Raw genomic sequence first — 22,024 nt, forward strand, 5'->3', positions numbered from 1 at the left:
TGCCAATCGCAGATCAGATGGAACGATGATCATTACATATTTAATAGCACCACCAATATAATTACGTGGCTCTGATGTCAGTTCTGGTGTAAGTGTATAGCTTTCTCCTAACACTTTGGTTATGTAGTATAGTCACGTTTTCATCTGATGAAAGCAGAGGCCTTGTCCCGTGGTGAAGAGAGGTCTGAGCTGCAAGTTTACTCAACACATTGTTATTCATGGGCAGTAAATACACCTCTGCCTTGATATGACGCTGTCCTTGGGAGCCAGAAAATCTTACCACGTTATAGGTGAAACCGCGTTACATCGAACTTGCTTTGATCCGCTAGAGTGCGCAGCCCCCCCCCCCCAGAGCACTGCTTTACCACGTTATATCCGAATTCATGTTATATCAGGTCGCATTATATCGGGGTAGAGGTGTTTGTCTTCCCAAGCCGTTGTCAATGTATCATTTGTTTAAGGGAAATAGTTTATGGTTGACAAGAATATTCAAAGACTTCTAATGTGGGACAAAGTAAATACCTTGTGGAGTACAGTAGGTTTCCTTAAAGGGACATTGGCTAGAATGGATAGGGCCAATGTTTTATTTAGCTTTAAAATTTTATTTTCATTTTGTTGTTTTGATCCCTTAAAAATTATCCTGCAAGTACAGCTGGATGAATAGGGGATTGTAAGACAAGGGGAAAAAATTCAGGTTGAACCATAAACAAAAATTTTCAAAACTTTTTAGTGAATTGAAGAGTCAGGAAAAAAATTATTTGGAGTTGAACAAAATGTTTAGTTTCTATTTTGACCATTTTAAAATGTTTTTGAAATTTTTAAGAATAAACTAAAGGAAATTTTGAAATGAAAAGGGTTTTCAAACTAAAAAATTGAATTTTTTTGGTTTTGAAAATGCTGCAGCAAAACATTTTGATTTGAATTCATGAAACATTTTGATGTTATTGAATCTGCATTTTTATCTAGAAAAAAGTGTTATCTGAAAAATGTTGCCCAGTTCTGTGTGAAAGTACATACAGTGCTAATTCCCTGGCACTACAGCGTACAGGGGTGTTCCTGCAGTATAGTGAACTGTTGCCCTAAGGTGCTGTAATGTTTTCCAAAGTGGGGGGGAAATATTTCAGCGTTCTACAGTAATGAGCCCAAACACTCCAGTTGATGTATTTATTTGTGCAGTGTTTGGGGGCCATTCCTGTAGTGCACATATTCTTTTAATAGGGCACCCTTCAGAGTTCTGGCTGCAGCATTGTGACTGCTGCATGCACTGCCCCCGTCTTCTGCTCCTTGTGGGCTGGTAGCTTATTGAAATTCACAGGAATCTGTCAGGTACTGGGAGAAATGGAATCCTTGTAAATTTCAACTAAAATATCTGCAGGAATAAGGCAGGCAGAGCTGAGCCGCAAGGGGAAGGGAGAGAGCAACATTCATGGGACACTTGTTAGCCAAGGCACACCCAGCTAGGTCACGTATTTGTCCTCCCAGCCTTGGCACACCTTCCCTTTTATTAACAGAGAGTCCAGTGTTCAAACATTTCCAAGCTGCTTTTAATGATTTTAGCAAGCTGGGTTGTTCTCTGAGAAACAGTTTGTCTGGATCTCATTTAAATCAAACCAGGGTTGTTGTGTTGCAAATCTGGAAGGTCAGTAGATGACAGGAAAACAACTGTGAATCAAATGGATGTGATTCTGCTCCCCTTGCACCAACATAAGGGCCTAATCTGGAAACTCTTAGGCATGTATGTAGTCCTCTTGGAGTAATGGAATTATTCATGGGAGTAAAGCCGCTCATAGGCTTCCCTGTTTACAGGATCTGGCCCTCAGTCGGGTAACTCAGACTCCATTGAACTGATGGGTACCGTACCAGTTTAAAGCAGGTGTGAGAGAGAGGAGACTTTTTACTGGAGTCAAGTATCAGAGGGGTAGCCGTGTTAGTCTGGATCTGTAAAAGCAGCAAAGAATCCTGTGGCACCTTATAGACTAACAGACGTTTTGGAGCATGAGCTTTCATGGGTGAATACCCACTTCTTCAGTTGCATCTGAAGAAGTGGGTATTCACCCACGAAAGCTCATGCTCCAAAACGTCTGTTAGTCTATAAGGTGCCACAGGATTCTTTGCTGTTTTTACTGGAGCACGACCATTTTGTTTGTTTAATATTCTAAAAGTAGATCTAATAGCTATTTTAATCTCTTTCTCCCTTCCCATGTACAGTCTTTGCTGATGTTTAGCTTGACAGGCTGGGCTGCAGTTATAATGCCCAAAATCTTGAAACTGTCATGGAGTGAGGAGAGAATAAAATCCCTGGCTTAGATAAAAGAGCCAGGGAGTCGGAAATGCTGCGTGCGGCACACTTCTTGGTCCTCAAAGAGGCTTATTAAATTACACTGGGGAAGCCTTTATGGTGCACAGCTAAAATGGCTTTCAGGCTCCACTCTGGCTCTCATTGGATTGTATAGCTGTCATGAAGCTACTTCCACAGCTCCACAATCAAAAGCGTTAAAGCTTTTTTCCCCTCTCTTTCAAGATAGAAGTGACGCATGGTGTTAAAGATGTATATAAAGTATCTCTTGTCCAAAGGCATCAGATCACTTTCCAAACATTCATTCCTTCTCACAGCCCTAAGAAATAGGCCTGTGAAATTAGACTCATTTTACCCAGTGGGGAAACAGAGGCAGATAAAGGTTAGTGATTAGTTGGGGTCGCAGAGCAAGTCAATAACAGAGCTGAAAATAGATCTCAGAAGTCCTAGCGCCCATGGATCCTCAAGCTTGCAATTTCCTCTCATTACTTTCTAGCATTTAACACCAAAGTAATTTGCCTCTTGTGTCTGGGATTTGTTTGCATGTATATCTCAAGGTGGGGTTCCCAAAGCCTCCACAGAGCATTGCTAACATTTTGGTCGATACCTGATATTCACCACCTTTGAGTTTCACTGTAAACCCGGGTCAAGATTGCTAAGTTTTGTAAACCTCGCCAGCAGTACTGTGTCTAGGAATGTGCTGTGGTGGTTTCATGGGATTTGATGCAAAACCCAGTCGTTTAGTTGAGTTTTGGAGTTTGTTTAAAACTCAAAGTGAAACAGGGACGAGCGTGGAAGAGTGACTGAGAACCAGCAGGGTCAGAACAAGAGCAAAGATTTGTCCAACCTCCTGTGAAACAAAATACTGACTTTCACCACAACTGGAGGCAGCAGCCCTTGTAAACTCTGGGCAGGGCAGGTGTGATGAGTGTCGGGTATCAGCGAGAGCACAGACACCTCTTTTTATTTGGCATGTTCTGAATGATGTGGTTTGGAACCAGTTTTAACACCAAGCCTTTTTCCCATCTCTGCCAGCATCCTGAGTTTTATTTGTGTGCTCTCCTCAAGCAGGATCTGAACGCTAAGTCGTATGCGGCGTTTGGGCCCTTCTGTGGGCTTTCGTAAGGGTCTGTTTTCCTTTCGATAAGAGGAGAACATTGTTCATTACTGACAAAAACAGATGGGTAGTGAATGAATCGTCTTTCCCAATCTCTCTGCTAAAGTGTATCGTTAATTAAACGTCAGGAGGGATCATAGATGTGTGTGCTTAGCAGAATGTGCTCCACCATGGAGAGTACACTGCTCGGGGTTGGGATTAGGGGTGCAGCGCCTACCCTGCTCGGTCAAATCCCATGTGCCCTGGATGCTCCATGACCAGGGTATGTGGTTGAGGGCTAAGACTTGATGTATGCAGTGTAAAAGCCTCATTGGAAAACTCAGCTAGCACCCCGGCTAACGGTCACAGAGAAGCCTAAGACCGAACTGGGCCAGGACGCTGGCCCAGATGATCCTGCCCCATCTGACTGGCAGTTCAGTGCCAGGGAAGCTTGCTCTGCTGCCTGCCTTGTAACTGTTCTGGGCAGACACAGAAGCTGCCACTCTCCCAAGGGCTGGTGTTAACACTTTTCACCAGCTCTTAGCTCATTTAGAAAACAAAACAAAAACCTACATTAGCATCCACTCATTTGTAAAACATGGACTTGCTCAGTGTGGGCCCTTCTGAGAGAAGGCACTTGGCAGCTCCTCTGAAGTTCTCTATATGCTGCATGGCGACTGTGAGGGCTCCTGGTTTTTTAGCAGAATCACGTGGGCTGGACAGGAGCAGGGTGTCTCCTCCATGGCACTGCACTGGGGCAGGATTGATTTCAGTGTCCTTGTGCTGTCTCAAATCATCAGCAGATCAAATTCCTGTAAATTGTCACCTTGTGAATTTCTCAGCTGCCTGAAGATGCTAATAAATCCTAACCCCTTTTCTCAATTGCTGGTTTTAATTATTATGACGCTTGCAATGTAACTATACTATGCCTGCTCCGCCCCTCTCTCACTGCCTGCACCCCTGCAGGATGTGATTGGTCCTCCTTCTGCTATGTGAATGAGATGCAACCCGAGATTGTGGCGTGACTCAGTCACAGGAAGTAGTAAGTTACTCATAAACAGACAGGGTTCTTTCATGTCATTCCCACTTATAGGTAGAGTTCTGAGAGCAGGGCTATGAGCTCTGCCATCCAGCCAGGGACTGGAGTGAGTCAGGCTCCCACGAGACCTTTCCTTTCTGTGTGTGTGGTTTAAAGCCACCAGCAATGGAATGAGTCTGGTGGATGAAGTCAGGTAGCCGCAAATACAGCACAGGCTGTGCCCTGCGGAGCTGGATGGCTCAGGGGATTGATAACTGGTAATGGAGCCTTTCCCCTCCATGCCACCAGTTTGAACTCTGCACAGGTTGAGCGTGACCGCACGTCAGGTGCCCCTGAGAGCTCCTTCAGGGCTGATATCAATAACCTGATCCCAGGCCATTTCTAGAGGCCCACGCTGTAAAACCTCCATTTCCTCTATCAGCCTGGTTAACAGCTCCAGCAGTGGCCCAGGCTGGAACGGAGGGGATGTTGCTTTCCCCTCTCAGGGATGGAGGTCAGGAGGGCTCATTGGCAGGCCCAAGCTGTGGCTAAAGAGAGCCTGTTAGCAGGGCTGGCTTTAGCAAGTGCGGGGCCTGATTCGAACAGTTTCAACGGGGCCCCGGCAGGGATGACTTAAAAAAAAAAAACACGTAAAAAACACGTGGGGCTTGTACTCACCGAGCGGTGCTCCTAGTCTTCGGCGACGGGTCCTTCACTCACTCCAGGTCTTCAGTGGCATTGAAGGACCTGCCGCCAAAGTGCCGCCGAAGACCCGGAGCGCCACTGGGTGAGTAAAAATTAAAAAGGAGCCTCTAGCCAGGGAAGCGATTCTCGGCCACTTGGCCCCCCGCCCAACGGTCCTGCCACTGGACGCGGGGCCCGAATTGGGGGAATTGGCCTAAAGCCGGCCCTGCCTGTTAGCCTCTAGGTCTGTCAGTCCATCTGCTACCACCAGCACTAAACTCATGGAGTGTTGGCTGGTCAGGCTGCTCCCAATGGGGCTTCAGTGTTCTGTTAGCCCTGCTCGCCCTGGGGAGGAACCTCGCTTTGCTGGGTCCCTGTTGCTGTAGACAGGATGGATGGCTAAGGCCTGCCCCACTTTGTCCATTCAGAGGGGCCAGCGCAGTGTGTGTCCACACAACACACACTTCAGACTGTGCTCCCACAGTTCTGTGGAGCCACGTTGGCACGCTAGGGGCACAGCTTCAGAGTCGGCTCTGACTCATGGCTCTAGCCACCGGGAGATTAGGCCAGTTTCACCCTGGAGTTTCCCTCTGGGTGGGGCAGCACTGGTGAGGATGGTGGCTTTGAGCTCTCAGTTGTGCTGGCAGGTGACGGCGGTTATGACTTCAGCTGTGGGCGGGCTGGACTTTGCTTCGTGGTGTTAATGGTGCAGTGGCATGTAATGTTGGGAACTCACCTGCCACTTTTATTTCTGATCCGCTGAAATGGCAAAGAGAGCCCGGGAGTCCCTGCCTGCTGGGTTGTGAGGATGGGAGGGTCAACACACAGCTAACCAGCCCATGCTGCAGGAGGGAGGTGAGTCATGCTGAAATTCGAGGGGGAATTGCTTATTCCATGGCCAGCCTGGGCCCACCAGCGAGACTGTCCGCCCCAAGCCACAGTCCATAACGGGCTCTTCCCGTTGGCTTCCTGTCCACACTTCCCCTGCTGGTGTCCTCCCTCAGGCTGATATGCTACCCGCCTTACTAGTTGCGTTGGCTATTTCAGCAGAGGGCGGAAGGGCAGGCAGAGATGCCCTCTGTGAGCTTTCTCTGCCACCTGCCCTCTCTGCTCTCACTGCCCCAGATTCCAAGTGGCTTCGGGTGTGTGCCGGGCTCCCCTCCTTTTGAGGGGCTGTGTGTTTGTAATGGGACCTTTTCTTTCTTTGGCCCACTTGCTGCTTAACCCCTGGGCAGGAAGTGAGGGGTATGTGTAATCGGGCAGGGTGCTTGCTGGGGGTGGGGTGGGGGCAGTTAATAGGGTCTGAAGAACAGGCTGAGTGGCTTTAGGGTAGCTGATGCGAAGGGCAAGTTCATCTGTAACTGGACCCCAGTGTCTCAGAGACTCTGACGTTTGGGGAACTGTGCCCCCTTTGGTCTTGATCCCCCTGAAAAGCCATTATTCCCCCTAGTCCTGGCTTGTTGGTGTTGGGAAGGCTCTTCTGGACCCAGTCCCTGTCATACACAGGAGAGATCCCGGTTGTGGTGGGATAACACAAGGGGCCAGTCTGCAAGGAACACAGCAAGGCAGATGCTGCAGCGGAAACGGGTGGGTGTCTGTGGCCTCTTCCTTGCTGGCATATCTGGTGCCTTGGAGTAGCCTGGCAACACGCTGCAGAATAGGATGATTGTTAAAGGCACTTGAACCTACAAATCTGCCTGCTGCCTCCCCCAGTGGAGTGGATCATGATTTACCATTTGCCCAAGTAAATCTCCCTGCTAACAACTGACTGACAGGACTTCAGCACCCTCTGCTAGCTACACCTCCCCAGCCTGGCCCAAAACCTGAGCTGGTGCAGCCTAGGGAGAGGCTGCAGCCCTTTGAACACCCTGCCTTCCGTCTTATCTCATCTTATTGTTCAGCACAGAAAGGTATGCTGCACTTCAAAGGCCCTCCGCTAAGTATACACGCAGAGGGCCAGATTCTGATTTCGGCTATAAATCCAGAACATCCCTTCAGCAGGGTTACCTGGGGATTCCTCCCGTGTAACAGAGCAGACTATTGCCCTTAGCATTCAAATTGAGATTGGTGCACTGGCTCTGCCCTCTCGAGGAAGGAATTCACATCCTGGCTTAGGAGTGAAAGTGGTTTGTGGCCTGCTCCTTTGTGGGTGTCAGTAATTTCATACAGTAAAACACCCACCCTTGTGGTAACCTCGTTTTCAGGGTCAAAACCTGCATGGAATAAAAATGGTTTGGACGTGTTACAAAAAACAGAACAAAGAATGTTTTGGTTTTTTCCCTAAAGGGATTTTAACCCTTCCCCTGCAAACCCAACAAAGCAGCCTTGGGCCACAGCTGGAATCAGAACTGGCCTCTGGTGAAGCAGGGCCCAGACAATGCCCCGTGGAAGCTCTGCAGCAGTTATGATGTAGCCAGAACTGAATCCGGAGGGGGCTAGAGTCCGCAGCTCACTGACTCAACGGTTGGCAGCTGACGTTTACACAGCTCTGTTTTTTATTACTATTTTTTTAATCAAACGGTATCTGATCAGATACAGGGAAAGCTCTGTCGCACGATACACCCAGCAGGTACAGAGACATCCACATTCTCACTACATTTCTGAACACGTCCAAAGTCTTCAGTGTATTTGTCTCTGCCTTAGAGAGAACTGGGCAAGGGGCCAGCAGCCCCTGGCCCTTACAAGGTCCTTCTTGCTTACATACTGAACTCATGACCCATGACTCATGTAAGAAAAAAACTGTATTGTAATGATTAGGAAGTGAGTTTTCTCCGCTCTTGTAATATGACACCTAGCTCTGACCCGGCACTTGGAATTCTAAAACATTTTAGCAACATCAACTAATCCTGTGATATGATGGGTCACGACCCTCCTCTTTCCGAAGGGGAAACGGAAGCACACACCGGTGAAGTGACATGACCCAGTTTACGGAGAGCTGGGGTAAGGACGCAACATTTCCTCTCTGTCCTTGCTTAATCTGCTAGATCCCGATGCCCTTTCCGTGTTGTTACATAGAGATTTGAATAGAACTCATCCCTCTGGCTTTGAGATCCTTCTCGATGATGATTTTTTCGACAACATTTAACACTGATTTCCTTTCCTCCTCTTTTGAATGCATTTCTCCGCCATGTTCCCCTGCCCATGGCAACCTGTTCCCAGCGGGGCTGCATCCTGTGGACTGGAGGTGGGCTATCCTAGCCTGCCTTACTTTGAAGTACAGTGATTTAGTCTTGCAATGTGACGGTCATCTGTGAACCCTGCTCAGTCTGTGCCTCACTTCTGGTTCTGCAGTCTAACCTTTTTGGTGTCTTACAGCCTCCTATCCATAAATTGTGTTCATTAGTCAGACTTTCAGAGGGTAGCAGCAGGTGTGGGTTGAGGATAAGCATGACTACGTCCTTATCCATGTTCCTCTCACAGCATGTACAATAATTTCATTTAAGGCTGTGGCAGGATTTGACTTTTCAAGAGTTTCTGCATTTCGTAAGTTTTAATAATAATTTTTTAGCTCTAGTGTTGAAAGTAGTTGCCCCTGGACTTGCAGGGGGTTGCAGAAACGATGCCTGCAGGCTGCTGAATGATACCAGCATTCCTGCACTGTGAAATCTCCCACTGTATTTTCTGACTGGGGGGCATGGATCAGTGGGATTCAGCCTTGAAAACTGAAATCACTATTCCAAAGCAATCGTCTGGGCTCTGAACAATGCTCGCTCAATCCTCCTTTGAATATTGTACAGCGCTCATCTCCCAGGCTATCTTGATCAGTAGGAAAATCATCCTTCAGGAATGGACTCTTAGTGAAAGTCAGTAAAGAAAAATAGAGATGTCAGTGAAAAATCACGAGGTGATTTATAAAAATAGGTTTCCTTTGCCTGTGTGTGTTTCTGGGCTCTGCGGGGATTTTTTAATCAGGATTTATGGCCTTTTGTGCGATGGTTGAAATGTGGTTTCTGTAAAAACTGACATGTATGACTGCAGATAAGCCTGTCTGGATCCAAAAGTCAGACCCATGCAGCTTGCAGTGGGCAGGTTTTTCTATGGAACTTGGATAGATGTAGAAGTGCTCTGAGTCTTGTGTCAGTAAGATGTTAAAATGTCAGTGGAAAATGAGTTTTGTCAGTAGGTAGTTGTGGAAGGGGAGGAAGAGGAGATTGTTGCTGGTTGGAGTGCAAACCTTGGCCTGTAAATGTGGGAGCTGAATCCAGAAGGCAAAATTAGAGGGCTAAGTGTATTCATCCAATCAAGCACTTTGATTGGCTTAAATGTTTCTTAGTGCTTTATAATCTCCTTTTAACTGCTCCGCATACACTGTCCAGATTATAAGGCACGAAAATGCAGCAAGCCTACTGAATATCACAGGAGCTCATGTGCTGTAGAGTTTTAGTGTGAGGAAAGCAGAGGATGTGGCAACCAGAATCTCCCTGTTATAGCTGTGAAAAGAGTATTGAGAATAACAAACTTAATAGACCTGAATCTTCTCTTTCCATTTGAAAGGAAGAGCCTCAGAATTCATATACAGAGGGGGATGTCCTTTATACCCATAAAAGACACAAGCAGTCGATCTGGCTATGATGCAGACAGGCAATTGGAAGAAATTAGCTGTATCTGCTAGTGCTGGCTTTGTGTGGGCCTGCATGGATAAAATGCTCACAGTCAAATAAACCCCTCACTTTTATTTCCTTTTAGAAGATGGTTTTGTTAAGAACATAATAATAAAAAAAGATCAGAAGTGGGTCTTGGAGAGCATAAGCATCATAGTCCCAGTGCAAATGTCATGGGGAATAACTGATTGCTTTTCCTGTCTGATGAAAAGGCATCTTTCGCCATATATAGCAACTGATGAGTGGAGCAAATGATTATCTTTTGTAAGGGAACCATCATAAGTGTCAAATAGGATGACTCACACATTTCCTTGTAGTTATTTATTTTGGTTTTTAAAGATTTTTTGTTTGTTTGTTTGTTTGTTTTTTAAGGAACAAAGGAGAGGTGGAAATACATTTAATGTCATGAAACAATCTCCAAGTTCGGCTGCTGCGTGTAAAACCTGGGTTTTATATATGCAAATATTTTCATTAAGAAAGATAAAGCAGCGTAAAATGCTGTTTAGATACTAATAAGTTCATTTGTATTTGTTGTTCCCAAATCATATGATTTAAAAGGTGACTATCAAGTGTTTTAGACCTAAAATTGATAAGATGGATCCTGCAAATGCTCACCAGCTTGAGCTGTGCTTACTCTTGTGCCGGTAAGGAACACTCTGCATGGTAGTACATATTTGCAAGTTCAGGCTCTGGGTTTAGGAGAAAAAAAGAGACTTACAAAACCTGATAAAGGAAAAAATATTAATGATAAAGAAATGAAATCACATGAAAACATGTTTCTTGTTTATTTCAGTTTCCCTTTGTTTGTCAGAGACCCAACACAAAAGCTTAGTGCTTGCTAGTGAATGAGCTAGTGCAGTTTAACCAAAGGTGAAACTGATTAGAAACAAAAGAGAAACTGGCCAATCTAGTTTCACACTCCATGCTAAAGAAGTGCAGAGAGTAAAGAGGCATCAATCACAGGCTAAAGATAGTTTCAGATTAAATATACTTTGATTCAGAGCCTGATTTTCAGAAGTGGTGGACGACCACAACCATAGGCGCTGACTTTTATTTTTCCCAGTGGGTGCTCCACCCCTGCTCCATCCCCTGCCCCCACCTCCCCATGCTCTGCTTTTCGCCTCCTACTAGCTGCCAGATAACTGATCGGAGGCCCTGCCAAACAGATGTGGCCGGTGGGTGCTGAGCACCTCCTATTTTTTTTTCTGTGGGTGCTTGAGCCCCAAAGCGCCCACAGAGTCAATGCCTCTGCCCACAACTCTGCAGCTGAAGTCAACTGTGTTCAAGTTGTGGCTCCTCAACATCTCTACAAATCAGGCACCTTTGTAATAACACTAGGGTGCGAACTCGTTGACAAAAATCTGTAATTTTGATCTTGCTATTGTTTCTCTAATCTACAAGGCCTGAGTGATTTTCTGTGCCCTTCACCTCTGGATTAACTATTTATCTGAAACTGAATGGGAGATAAAAATAAACAAATGTACCTCAGTCAAGGTCATTTTGCCATTTGCTGGCATTTCTCTAGCACTGGGACTTTGCAGGTGAGGTTCCACAGTGGGCTGCCGGGAGCAAAACACAATGGCATCTGCTCCCCCTTATTGGCAGTGCTAGGCCGAGCGTGGTTTGTTGGTTTATTGTCTGCCAGGTGTTGAATGTACGTCATGGGTTGGGAGATCAAACAGCTCAGCCTCCAACTTTGTATCCGACTTGAACTGATTGTGGTAAGTAGCCCAGATTAATTAGATGAGCTGAACTGACGATGACTAGATGTGAGCGCTGGCAAGGCCTGACTGGAGGAGCTTCTGCCTTCAGCCAGCTGCACTGGGCAGAAGTGGCAGCAATAGAAATAGTCTTGTTGTCCCCCAAGCATTGTTTCATATCTGTGTCTTTGAGCCAGTCCCACCTCAGCGTTCAGGAGTCAGGGCTGCTTCTCATCTGAACTCTTCGGCTAGAATATAGGACGAAGGTAATTTTTTCCTCTGAAACTGTCCCAGAGACTTTTAAACCAAACTAGAAACCAGGGGTAATATCCTCCCCTTGGGCTGTGCTGGCATAGAGGGCGCTCTGTCTGATTTCAGTGGGAATGGTGTATGCACATTCCTGGTCAGAAATTGGCCTAACACCAATAGCACAAGCATCTGAAGTGATCCTACAGTAATACATGCTCGTATGTAGAGCTTTTCATGAAGGGATCGCAAAGCGCTGTATGAAGAAAGGGCAGTATCATTATCCCCATTTTACAGCTGGCGAAGCTGAGGCACACAGAAGGAATGTGACTGGCCCAAGGTCACCCTGCAGATCAGTGGTGGGAACAGAACTCAGCTTACCTGAGTCCCAGGTGGGTGCTCTGGACACTAGGTCACAGCACCTGCCTTAACACACCACTGTGCTCTACCCAGCACACTTGAAAAATGTCCCTGCGCTAATGCAGCCTAGAGTTCATGAGGCAACCCTTTAACCGCAGCATAATGCAAGTGGCCCAGGTACCTGTGATCAGCCCTACAGTGACAAGGGTACACAGCCTGACACACCTCAATAAAAAATGGTTGTACTCAGCCCTGCAGACATGAGCCACTCTACCAGTTTGAATTATACTGACTAGCACGGGATTGGTTGAGCTTTTTAAAACGAATATTGTGTCTGTCTTGGCTTTTGACAAGAGTTTAGTCTGAACTCCTGAAAAGGGATGGAACTGACTTGAATAACCCCACTCTGCCAGCTTTAACCACTCAGGTCAGGTGATTGAGCTTCCTCTGGGAATGGATGGAGTCCTCATAAAGCCCAGACCTCACAGCCAGTATAGAGTGAATGGACTCTGGCTTTCATGACCTGGAGAAAAGTAAACACAGCAGCAGCTGGAAAGGTCACTTCCCAGCTGGGGAGGGGGAATGGCTGATCCTAGCATCCTCCCGATCCCGTCTGACTTCAGCAAACCCAGATTAACCCAAGCTCATTTTAAGTCCAGAGAAGAGAATCTCCTGGTTCTCAGAAGAAATGGAACTCTCTGTAATCATGAGCTACATGACAAATACCTGTTAATTGTGAACAAGGGCAAAACTTTGGTCTTAGAAGCCAGCCAAAGATATTATTTGACACACAAGGTTCGACAGGATACACCAACTCTCTTGGTACAATGGTCACTTTTAAACCAGAAGACGACTACTGGATGACTAATGTAAGTCTTTAAGTAATTTGGATGGTGCATGTGCTAAGGAAGAGTGGGGTTTAATTAGCAACAGTAATAATAATAAAAGCTGCCAAAGTATTTTACAACTGCATCTAACCCTGCTGAAATGGGTGGTAATGGCCCTCTACCAGCACACATCATGATTCACAACTGGGAGATGAGGTGAAAATTTGGCTGTAGGATATTGGGATAAATCCCGGCTCAAGGATCTTTATGACTAATAGGTCTGTGTATAGCTTTCTGTAATGCCCATCGCAGTAGTATCTCAGTACTGGGTCTCTTGAGTGTAGCTTCTTCAAAGCATGGTGACTGGCAATAATTACTGGAACAGAGGTAATGGCCCCACAGACCAAACAGGATCCCAGTTCTTAAGGTTTCAGCTGAAAGACACTGATCATCCTAGTGCTCTCTAGAACACGAAGGGTTAAGTTAGCTGTGCTTGACCTAGAATCTGTAATTCTAAGCCAGGGATCCCCAAATTGTGGGACGTACCCCTCTAAGGGGGATTGTAGGAACTTTCAGGGGTGCAATGGGGCCTCTGGCTGCAGCTCCAGCCTCAGCTCCTTGACCTTGTCCACATCCCTCCAGCCTGGAAGCTGCGGCCACACTCCCAGCCAGGGTGGGAGGGGTGGACATGGATAGGGGAGGACATGACCCCGAAAAGTTTGGAGATCACTGTTCTAAGCAGTCTGCTTGTTTCAAAGCTTAGGCCAATAAACCACACCCAGCTAAGTGGATGAAATAAGGAAAATGTGGGATACGTATCAGGGAAACATTCTCGAGGCTAGGATGTGTTAGAGGGCAGCCGAGTCTCCTGGTTGCATCTACACTATTAACACACACACACGTATGTGCATGCACGCCCCACGCCACGTGGCACCAAGTCTGGGTCAGTTGACTCAGGCTACGGGGTTAAAAATAGCCGTGTAGCTGTTCAGGCTTGGACTCCCTCGCTAGGTTTCAGCTTGGGACACTGGAAACCAAACTGGACAGTCCCTGCACGTAGCATGCAGGGAGCAGCCCTGCGTTGGCAGAGGCGGGGGGACTAGCCAACTCTGCTATCCACAGGCCAGATCCTGGGCTGGTGTGAATCCGCAGACTTCAGTGGAGCTGTGCTGATTTACACCATCTAGGGATCAGCTGTGTCTCGATGAATTGTAATGACAAGCGAGATACCAGGCGTTCGTATCTGGCGCTGGCTGCTGCACAGGGCCAGAAGCATGTGCTTGCTCAGACCTGCTTCTGGATCGTCTGATACCACGTACAAGCGCACAGAAGGAATGATTCTAGTGCTGGCCTGCTAAAACAGCCTAGTCGCTCGCTGCCTGTCTCCGCAGGCCCAAGTCGCTGCAGCTCTCCTCTCACGTGGGGTGCCAGGGTTGTTCCAAAGTTCAGGTCTTGTATTTTAGCACCATGCCAAAATGATAACAAGTTAGTAAAACTGTAACTTGACCTTAGCAAGCAAGAGATAAGGAGCAGAAGGAAACAAAGTGAGCGAAGCCCCTGGCTCTCCCATACTAACCGCCACGCTTTATTGCAGCTTTATGAGAGTTGGGACGGTTGGACATGGGCTCCCTTTGAAGCAGATGAGTGATGTTATCCGGAAGCTCTGCAGAGCCGTTCTTCCAGGTGGGAGTGACAAAGGGCTGCCAGGGACCTCCCAGGCTCAATCCAGCACTTAGCGCTCTCCTCTGAGGATCCTAGGGCTGCTGCTGGGGCCAGAACGATTGACTGGAGCTGCCTTTTCGTTGTTTTTGGCTACCCCAATAATGTATCCAAATCTGGGAAGAAGGCTAACTCTGGTGCCCTTCTTTGTAGGAACTATGAAACCCAGATCGAGGACTCCAAAACCACCTCTGCGTGCCACGGCTGCTTGCAAAGGGTGAGGCTGTTGCAGAGTGCCCTGCGGGGAGGCCAGACCCCCAGAGTCCGCTAAATCCTGGGCATGGTGTGCAGACTGCGAGAAGAAACAGGCCTCTGTCTGTCCAGTTAGCAATGTGTAATCCATTGACTGGAGGTGGTGTTGTGCCAAGCATGCTGCTTGCCCCTGCATGGCTGGTAGGATGGGGTGATGGGCTGTTTACTCTGGGAGGAAGGAAAGGGCCCTACTAGAATTTATTAGCAGTGAAGACTGAAGGACGGCTGGCCTTTTTTCTGTGAGTCCCACACTAATGTGTTGTCCTTCACTAGTGTCTGCCACCCAGTGATCTCAAAGCCTGTACCACATGTTAATTAAAGCTGGCATCAGCCCCCTGAGCTAAGGGAGAGTCATTTCCCCTCTTTTCCAGGAGAGGAAACTGAGGGACATAAGTGACTAGCTTAATGTTTCACAATGAGTTAATGTCATAGCTGGGGGCAGAAATCAGGAGTCCTGATTCCCAGTCCACAGCTGACACTATCAGATTGCTCGCTTCCTTTTTCAGAAGAATGAACCCAACTTCTAGGTTGCTGCAGGAGAAGAAGTCTGGGGATCTGGCTCCTGAGTCACTGGGCAGGAGCAGGAAGTACCTGCAGTCGGGGAGGTGGAGCTGTGCCCCTTCTCAGAGATCTGCCAGCTTCCAGCCTGCTTTTTGGAAGTGCAAAGTATTAATTATTATCGGCCCTCCTCTTGGCTCTGAGATGCCCTTCTAGTGCTGAGCAGCAGATGCGGCTGGATGCTGGGATTGTCCCCGATTGAGGGCAGCCCTGCTTCTCGCTGTGGGATTTATGGTTTGCTGCAGACATGGACTGTAATCTTGGAAAGTTGGGAAAGGAAACCCCCATAAATAACCCTCGGGACGGTGCCATGTGGGTGGTTTTTCATTCAGTAAATAGTCTCACTTTGTTCTCAATGAGTAATGGAGGGATCTGTCTACACCTTTGGAAATGTGTTGGTGTGGGCTGGAGAAGGGGGATGGAAACCAGGGCATTGTACCAAACCATGTAGCCTCTCTCCCCTCATCTTTGCCTGCTCTCCTCTCCTGCTCCAGCACACTTCTGCCACTGACTTACCCACTGCTCGTTTTAGGCCATCCCTTATTTTCTGCAGTTCCTGGATTTGGCAGCTTTAGGGGCATAATTGAGAAGGAGTGGGAGTGGCTGGTAGCGGCTGCTTCATCTATTCCCAGTCTGAAAGGAACCAAAAAGTTCTGCGTAATCCACGAGTCTGCCTGTTCTTCTCTGACCTCACAGAACCAGGAGAGCCAGAGACAACCAGAGCACTCGCCTGAGCGTCCCCCGGTGCTGGCAGCCGTTCTGCTGCTAAGGGGGGAGGATTCTTAGGTGGACACAGCAGATACCGATCTCATCAAGCTCAGGTGGGTTTGGTTGCCTCTGCAGACACCATCCTTTGCTATTGAAGGGGCTGGTACAAAGGTCAGTAACTGAATTGCTTGCATTCCCTAGGGTTGGAAGATACTGGGCAGCCTCATCTTTGGGGAGGCTGCTGGATTTTCCCCTTTCTCCAGTATATTTTAATATAAAATAGAGCTTTCAAAGTAAGCATAAAGGGGCGTGGTCAGGGAGGAATAGACATTGCATAGATTTTGCAAAAGTAAAGGGTCTACAGAATCGGCCATGAATAGAAATGTTCTCATGAGGTTCATTGCAAAGAAATTAATCACCGAACATCCTACCCAGTGGTGTGGCTCTGAGGACATGGTGACTTGATAGCAGGGATATTAAAAATACCTACAGCAGGGAGCTCAGATAGGTTGCACAATGAGGTGAAAGGCCCTAGGCTGGTTTTGCTGGCTAGGCTGCAAAGGAGCAGCAAGTGAAGAGCATGATTGGTGGAAAGCAAATTAGGTTTCTAAACTAGTTTTCAGCGGTAATCATCCAAAGCGGCGTTAGCTCCTCTGTGAGGAGAATATATTTTTCAAACAGCTGATTATGTTGCAACACAGCCTTGGTTTGCCATGGCCTTTTGAGACTGCTCCGGGAAACTCTGATTTTTCTGCAGGAGATGCTGTTAGTTGCCCCAGTGTCGTCCCTGAATTACAGGAGCCTCATTTCAGAGGGCAAGTGGGTGGCCAGCATGGCTCTTGGTTGGCTGCATTATTTCTCTGTGAAGCTAACGTGAGAGGGGAAGCTATACGCAGCTCTTGCTCCATAGCTGCGCTTCTACCAGGCCTAACTGCTAGAATAGATGCCCTGGACTCTGCAGCCCTCTCCGGCCTGAAGAACTCTGAGCCGACAAGCTAGAGGCAGAAGCTGATTCAGAGGCCTCATTGGAGTATAGTCACCCCAGCTCTTCCCAACCACTAGACCTGTTCCCATTCAGAACTGCAGGAGCTCCCAGGATATTGTTGTCCAAATGTTTTCCTTGACTTAAACCGAATGCAGCAGAGCATGGTGCCATTTCCCAGCTGTTTAATTGCTTCCCCTGTAGGATGGGGAGCTGCCTTCTCCGGAGGGCATTAGTTAGTGGTTTTTGTCTCGCTCATGCCTGTGCTCTGAACAGCAAGCCAGGCCAGCACAGCAATGCTCACCAGTAACTGTGCTAATGCTGACATTTATGGTGATTGTAGCTCTCCTACCCAGCTACAGAACAGCCAATCGGACGGCATCAGGAGCTGAGCTGCAGCTTGAACTGCTTTTGCATATCCAGTTCAGCTATGCCTATGGAAGGGATAGGGCAAGAAAGGGGGACAGGAAAAAAACCTCCAGGAGGTTTGGGGGGGGGGGGAGTTTCTGTTACGGAGGGTGGATTTTTATAAGCTTTCTGCAAAGCCAGACAACTGGCCTGGTGGACAGAGAAGCTGTGGCAGAGTTAAGAAGAGTTGAAAATCTGGGCCTTTTGGTAAGGAATTGAGAGCCTTCTCTCTGTGCGGGTCCATGTCCGTGTGCGCACACGCTGGGGGAGTGTGCGAGCAATCTGTGGCTGGACAGGTGTCAGTGTAGAATGGGTTGAGAAGGGGAGAAGCTTTTACTTTTCTGTGCACCGAACAGAAATAGCAAAGGATGGAGAGCGCTGCAGAAAGCGATGCCCTCCCAGATGTGTCCATACAGTCCTGAGCAGGCAGCAGCTGCGAGAGGGAGGGGCTTCTCAGAACAAGGAGTAGCTAAAGATTCAGCACTGGTTCCTGCAAACTGCCCGGTGCCCTTAATTCCCCTTCTGTGCTCAGCCCCTAGCAGGATGGGCTCTGGGTCCAGATGGAGAGCAGATCTTTGTGAAATTACCTTTTGAGAGTGGCTGCTCGATGCCCACTTAGAAAGTGTTGGTTTGTCACAAAAGGAAGTATTAGAGTGAGCAGCAGGTTAGCCTTTCGTGGATTCAGAAATCCCCAGACTGATTAAGGAAACATCGGAGTTGGTTAGCACATCACCGGTGGGAGTGAACTGCCCAGTGATTGACGAGATGTGTCGTGTGCTAGCACAGAGGCACGTCCTGGGGATATGTCCATGACGGGAACTGGAAGTGAGGATGAGCAACCTCACCCAGGGTGATACCACTGCAGTGGTTGACATTGTTTGACGCAAGCCTGCAGTTTGCTTTTAGTCAATTTCTCCCCACCGAGTGGCTTATTTTTAAAAGGGATCCAGCTGTGGTCCCCATGTTTGTTGTTTTTAGAAACATCATCATTGTCTTCAGCAGCCAGGCATGATCTGGCGCCTGGAGCTGACACCTTAGTGTTGCAGAGAAGTGTGGCTTGCCAGCCTCCTCTCCTCATGGGCAAGCCGGAAGTAAAGAGCCCCGGCTTGCTTTTTCCGCCTCATCCTGCTGCTGCCTCTTGAATTAAGTTGCAGCAAAATGATGTTAGTGAATAAGGGGGAGATTTATAGCAAAACCGTTATCCTCCCCTCCATGGCAACTTCTGATCCTAGTGAATAGCTGCGGGGAGAGGGTATGCCTGCCCCAGGTCCTGTCCCCGTCACCTCCGGAGCAGGCTGGCAATGCAATGGAATGTCTTAAGTCTATGTAGTTGATTCTGCATTCACACCAGCTTTACACCTGGAGTTTGTCATGAACATTCTGGTACCAGTGTGATCAGAATCTCACCCTGTAACTTTTGGCGATTTGAGACTTGTTAGTTTTTCATGCCATGCTGTGCCACTCTGAAGAATGGTGGGCCTGATTCTTCTCTTACATCAGTTGTACGCAAGGATAATACCATTAACTTCACTAGAGTTACTCCTGATTTACACTGGTGTGAGATGAGAATGAGACCTGGTGTTTCTATACATCGTTGTTGAGACCCTCAGTTTCTGTCAAAGGGATATTGCCAGTCTCAAAGTCCTGAATTGTCAAGAAAGCCGTTGATTTCTCTAGGTTGCTGATAACATTTTACATTATTGAAACTGAACAATTTTTTTGTATTCCATTTTATTCTTCTCTCTCAGTGTGCTTTCTTTGCTTTGTGCAATTTCTCTCACTTTGCAGAATGCAAATCAATCAAGTTAGCTTCTCCGCTGTTTATAATGAGTTTCACTTTCAAGTTCTCGCCGACAGTCCTTCCCGGGGAATATTTTGTTAAGCAAATGAACAGGCGTTCCCAGGGAATTTAAAAGATTAAAAAAATATGGCACCATCGCTTGAATTTTGAGAAGCTTTGTTTCTACAAAATCAAAATGTGGAGCCTTGTTTGAATTGATAGTCCCTCTGGTTGTAATTATTTCCCATTGGTTAAAATTGAGGATCACCTCAAAATGAGGGAAGGACCTATTAAATGTAATTATGTGTTCATTATGTGACTGACTGTTAACTGATGCCCCATGCAGAGGACATAAGTCATGATACGACTACAGATAAAGCAGATTCTCCTGTAGCCTACGTTGCAGGGGGGGCCTGTGCTTGTGGAGCAGTAGAGCCTGACTTCACTCCTGCTCTTGCTGGAATGTCCCATGCAATTACTGAGCCAGTCAAAGAGGATAATGTTTGATTTATTTTCAGCTGCAACGGGACGAAATCCTTCTCTTGTTTTATGATGCAAATTAATTCCACAGAGTTGTCCACTTTTCTCTCAGTCATAACAAACATTCCATAATCCTCAGGCTGGAAGCAGCTAGATTTTCCTCTTCAGTCTGCGCAGCCAATCTCTTCCTGGCGGCTCTGCTCCTTTGACGTGGGCAGGACACCCTGCAGGAGTAGTGTGCACATAGGGGACAGCAGAACAGCCTCGAAGATTCCCCTATGAGGGTGGGAGGGGAGAGTTGCTAGCCCTCGATAGGTGATTTGGAATTAATGTCATGAATTTTCCCTGTATTTGCCAGTTACCTGACCAGGAAGTGTAGTAAAGTCTGGGGGAACGGAATGGCTCCAAGCATTGGTAATGAGATGCAGAACCTTTCACCTCCAGGCCACCAGACCAAACCTAGGCCCCAGCAGGTTGATAACCAAAACATGCTACCCTCTGATGGCAGTGGGATGGCCTGTGTGAACTAAGTCTGATGGTCTCAGCCTCACTATGTGTCCAGCACTGCACCTGGTGTTAAAGGGGAACCTTCATCTAAGAAATCACACCACTTTCTGGACCTCTCTTACCTGCTGCTGTTCCAAGGGACACTGAAGAGTGGAACTGGAAGATATTCGAGAAGCGATCTTCTTCTTTTCCATTTGTTTACTTAGTGCAATTGACAGCTCAGCGGTTTGAGCATTGGCCTGCTAAACCCGGGGTTATGAGTTCAATCCTTGAGGGGACCATTTAGGGATCTGAGGCAAAAATCTGATCTGTCTGGGGAGCAGTCCTGCTTTCAGCAGAGGGTTGGACTAGATGATCTCCTGAGGTCCCTTCCAACCCTGATATTCTATGATCTGTGACAGCACTTTGTGGCTTGTCCCCTCTATCTATACTCAGTTCTCCCTGTTGGGTGCCTTTCAGCAATAGGGAAGGGGGAAACGCTTAAAAAAACAAGAAAGTTCTCATCGTAAACACACACAAAGCAGCAGGTGGATTAGGCAGGTGCAGCCTGAAACTAAAACTATGGAGGTTATATGTGGGTGTTGCCCCTTTAAGAAGTTCTCTATATATGGAAGATAATATTCCAGAATACGGCAGTGTGGATTTAAAGCAGATTGCTACACCAGAATAACTCCATGTGAACGCTCAGATTCCATCACCTGGGTGTCACACATCGAACCGGAATGACTCCATGTGTGGACAAGGCCTAACTGCTGTCCTTGTTTGCAGCCTCAGCAGAGGGACCGAGTTCTGGAATTGAGCAGGAGGCTGAGTTGTGCTGATGGTCCCTCCTGTGTACAGCTGAGTTGCTCCAGCAGGACATTAATCTGCTAGGCTTAGATTCATCTCATGACCGGGAAGTGAAAGGCTCCATACCCCATTATCAATCCCTGGCACATTGTTAGTCAGGTTAGCTGTCCTGCTGATGGTTGATCCTTGCAGAATCTCAGAGCTCAGGGTCAAGCCCAAATGTCTACACGGCAATTTTTCAACCCCGCAAGCCCAAGACAGCTGACCCGGGCCAGGCGTGGATTTTTTTATCCAGTGTAAATTTATCCACTGTGTCGACAAAGCACCAGTATACTTGGAGTATTGCTGCAATCTAAATAATAATATTCAGCAATCCTAATTCTGGCTGTTTATTAAAGAGTCACACCAAGAGCATTAGAATCTCTTAGTGCTGAAATGTTCCATTAGGTTTATTATTTAGAAAAACAATCCTCTCTCCCTGCTCTTGGGTAGTAAACATTTTTCTTTAATAACTAGGTTTTGGCTGCCTCTCTGTTGGACCGTCCAGGACAGTACCAGGAGGTGTAATGCTGTTATTTCTCTTTAAAACTGACGTGATATTTTATGAGATTTTTTCCCCTTCCATTTAAACTGAATCTTGGAGACACAGAAGAGGATTAAAATAAGGCACGTGGCAAAACAAACCTAATGTGCTGTTCAGAGACACAGTTCCTCCAATGAGAAGTCTCTGACCTGGTGGATTTATCTGCTGCACTTTTAAAAGCCTAGCAACCTAATTTGATTTGCTCCTGTAAACCAAGACGGGAGCCAGAATACATAGTCTGTTATTAAAGAAAGAAATTGGCTGTGTGCACATGCTATATTTCAAAATATGACTGTGGGGAGATGGATTTGAAGGAAACGCCTCCCAGTCCTGGAAGTGTGTGTATATACAGTAAGCGAACACTATCTGTACTGCTTGGTTAGGTAGCTGGGGGCTATCATGGTCTCAAATTCTGAAAATGAGGAAGGGA

The 22,024-nt window shown here is 47.2% G+C and overlaps 1 protein-coding gene across 9 annotated transcripts in view; it reads left to right on the top strand.

The window, feature by feature from the left end:
* LOC115636067 (disabled homolog 2-interacting protein-like) overlaps positions 1-22,024 on the top strand; it is a 218,705-nt gene that overhangs the window by 117,914 nt on the left and 78,767 nt on the right. The window contains exon 1 of one of the 9 annotated variants that reach the window (XM_030535712.1): positions 8,012-8,034. The exons of the other annotated variants lie outside the window; for them this stretch is intronic. The gene's annotated coding sequence lies outside the window, so the exon portion shown is untranslated. Of the gene's footprint in view, positions 1-8,011; positions 8,035-22,024 lie in introns of those variants that run through there. 9 annotated transcript variants of the gene reach the window in all.

Source organism: Gopherus evgoodei, chromosome 16 (assembly GCF_007399415.2).
Source record: "Gopherus evgoodei ecotype Sinaloan lineage chromosome 16, rGopEvg1_v1.p, whole genome shotgun sequence".
In the NCBI taxonomy this organism is placed as follows: domain Eukaryota; kingdom Metazoa; phylum Chordata; order Testudines; family Testudinidae; genus Gopherus; species Gopherus evgoodei.